This window comes from Capra hircus (genome assembly GCF_001704415.2).
Source record: "Capra hircus breed San Clemente chromosome X unlocalized genomic scaffold, ASM170441v1, whole genome shotgun sequence".
Taxonomy (NCBI): domain Eukaryota; kingdom Metazoa; phylum Chordata; class Mammalia; order Artiodactyla; family Bovidae; genus Capra; species Capra hircus.
The window spans coordinates 33,022,417-33,025,612 of record NW_017189517.1 but is presented as its reverse complement, the minus strand read 5'-3'; the positions used below and the strand labels follow the sequence as shown (position 1 = coordinate 33,025,612).

Here is a 3,196-nt window from a genome sequence, read left to right as displayed (position 1 = left end):
CAGGAAATTTTTTTATACTTTTGGTTGTACATAGAGATCAATGGATAATACAAAGTTATGCAGCGTCAGCAGCCCTGACTCTTATTAAGACCAGGCTTTCTCTCTGCATACCTAGCTGTATACACAAGTCTTAGGTGATTTACATCACCTTCTGGACAGGAGGCCTATTAACATTTTACGGCCTTTTCTGATAAGGGTCTGTCAACTAGAAAACTTATTTGTCTTAAAAGTGTTGTTCTTTCCAAAAGTCTGGTGCCACTCTCAGAAAGCATTAATTAAGGTTACATTCTTACATAGCAAGGACACAACGATTTATAACAAAGAAAGTGGAGTACAGTGATTTATAACAAAGAGAAAGTTTACTAACTCAAAAGCCTAGTGTTGCTAACATCAAAACTACTATATTCCTTTTTCTATATCCCAATTACATTGAATAATATCCTCCAGGTGCCTAAAAGATGAAGAATATGGAGGTCTGGCAGCAGTCATTGACTCAACAGTGAAACCCATCACCAATATAATTTTTAGCTCTTTAGAAAAGGCTCTATATCTTTAAGATGCTTTAAGCTTTGTGCCTCTCGCAGTTGGGGGCCGTAAACAATTCACATGTGTAGTTAAACCTGTCAGGCAAGTTAGAGAGCCATCAAAGGGGTATGAGATGAAAGATTCTTTTCATATGCAGGAGACTGTCAATTGGAGCTCTAAGTTAACTTTTTCCAGAGAAAGGTGGTCGGGGATAGCCCCCTGTTATGTCAGAAGAGTGGAAAGCACAGTACAATAAAGCAGGCAGACTCTGGTTTTGGGGGTAGATGTTCGAGAAAATTCAGCGAGGCTCCCTTAAGGCCTGACTCGCCTTTGCCTGTTGGACCCCTTAACCTCATGGCCTTTGCCACAGGCGGGACTCCTCGTGCTGGCTCCCGGCAGAGAATGGCATTGAAACATGTATAATATCATATGTGAAATGAATCGCCAGTCCAGGTTTGATGCTATGTGTCCTTTTTATGATAATACCATATAGCTTTCATTCCTATAGCTTTGTAATATAGTTTGAAATCAAGGAGCACATCTCCAACTTTGTTCTTCTTTCTCAAGATTGCTTGGGCCATTTGAGTCTTTTGTGGTTCTATCCCAATGTTAGGAATCTTTGTTTGATTTCTGTGGAAAATGCCATTGCAATTTTGATAGCAATTGCATTGAATCTGTAGATCACTTTGGGCAGTATAGACATTTTAAGAAGCAACCCATGCTCCATCACATGAGCACTGAGTTTATTTCCATTTATTTGTTTCTTCTTCCATTTCCTTCTTCAGTGATTTGTCATTTTCAGGGTACAGGTCTTTTATCTCCTTGGTTAAATTTATTCTTTAGGTATTTTGTTGTTTTTTGGATGAAATTTTAAGTGGGATTGTTTTCTTAATTTCTCTTTCTGATAGTTCATAATTAATGTGGTTCTTTATTGATTTTAAGACATTTTTTAAAAACATATATTTATCCAGAGATTTTTGATGGCTTCAACCAGTATAAGAAACCAAAGTATACTGAATGCAATTTTGTCATCATGCTTTGAAGTAGACAGATAGTCTGGGAGGCTAAATTATGTCAATTTTCATGGATGAGGAACTTACTTGCCTGGAGCCACACAGTTAAATAATGACTGAGTTTGAAGGAGAATTCAGGCTTCCACCGTGTATCTCTTGTACTCTACCACCATGTCATCACCAGATTGCCAAACAATGGAGGGGTGTTGTTCCCCAATGTGCTACCTCTTACTCTTCTTTTTAGCATTTAAAGATTAATTTATTATATTATAATATATTCTCCTATTAGAACATTTGAGAATGGACACATAATCTAACATAATAGACAATTTCCTTTTTTTTTCTTTTTTTGCTACCCACTTCTCTTGACAAATCCTGAGAATGTGGCTTTCAGTTGCTCCTCATTTTCCTTCTATGTTCACTCAATGGCTGCTAATAGCACATCAACAAAGAACAAGACCTGCTTTTTTTTTTTTTTCCTTTCCTTTTTTTTTTTTTTTGGGGGGGGGGAGGGGAGAGTCATGCCGCACGGCTTATGGAATCTTAGTTCCCCGACCAGGAACTGAACCTGGGCCCTGGCAGTGACAGTGCCAAGTCTTAACCATTGGACTACCAGGGAATTCCCAAGACCTGCTTTATTAATTTGGTATTTAACCACTCTGTTTTGCATAGGAACCCCTAGAAAGAGAGTTGGCAACTTTTCAAAAGCAGCAGTTATCAAGGTTTCTGGTCCTTTCTTTTCTTTTCTGTCCAAGTACCCTGGTCACTCCCTGGATGTTATCATAGAAATAGGGAGATAAGTGGTCGCTGGCAAATAATGGATGCTTTATTGGTTACTCCCATCTATCATCATCTCCTACACTGTAGTAGCAGTCCCTCAGGTGCGGCTTTGAAGAATGTGCATACCAGAATTCTGGAGTGCTTTAACTCATAAGTGTTAATTTTTCCATCTGTGCTGTCATCTGTAACTATGAGAATGTGATCTTAGAATGCATTTTGCAGGTTAGTGGAAGAGAAACTCCAAGAAAACCTGCCATTTTGGCATTGCCCACCTAAGCTAGATCATGGAGAGTGTGAAAATGAGCCTTTTGGGAGGAGAGTGGGGGCTGGCATTGGAGTCTCAGAAATGTCTAGAAGATGAATGATTCCAGTTATGACATATGACATGAAAGCTTACAGTCTGTCTACACAACCTCTGCAAGGGAAGCCTGGGCGACAGACACCCCAGCCACAGACTCCTTTAGCTCTTTTCTCCTCTTTTGCCTTCCACAATGAAATTGACTGCCACTTTAGATCTTAGGCACTGTTAGCTTTTCTTCCCAAGGATCCTCATCAGATGCTACAGGTTTAATCAGGCACAGATGTCTGGAAAGTGGCCAACAAGGGGAAGCAATGGGCAAAGTGCCCAAAATGTATAGGAAATTACCTTGAATGTCAATTTGGAAGCAGTAAGGTGGTTTGACACTAGTTAAAAGCAGAACCACACTGCTAACACTTCCCAGTATGTTATTGGCAGATATTGCCTGGTTGCTGGGATTATGTTATACTTTTATTTTCAACAGTTCTATTTTCTGATGTTTTGAGCACAATATTTCTATTGATATTTGAGAAAAATTGTGGCAAATTTAGCATATGGTTATGGGTTTCTTTTTCATATA

At 39.0% G+C, this 3,196-nt stretch overlaps 1 non-coding gene across 1 annotated transcript; it reads right to left on the bottom strand.

Annotated features, from left to right (window-relative positions):
- Positions 1 to 2,085: 2,085 nt before the first annotated feature.
- TRNAD-GUC lies at positions 2,086 to 2,157 on the bottom strand. The gene has a single exon. It is a non-coding gene; the product is annotated as a tRNA-Asp (tRNA).
- Between the last annotated feature and the right edge of the window lie 1,039 nt (positions 2,158 to 3,196).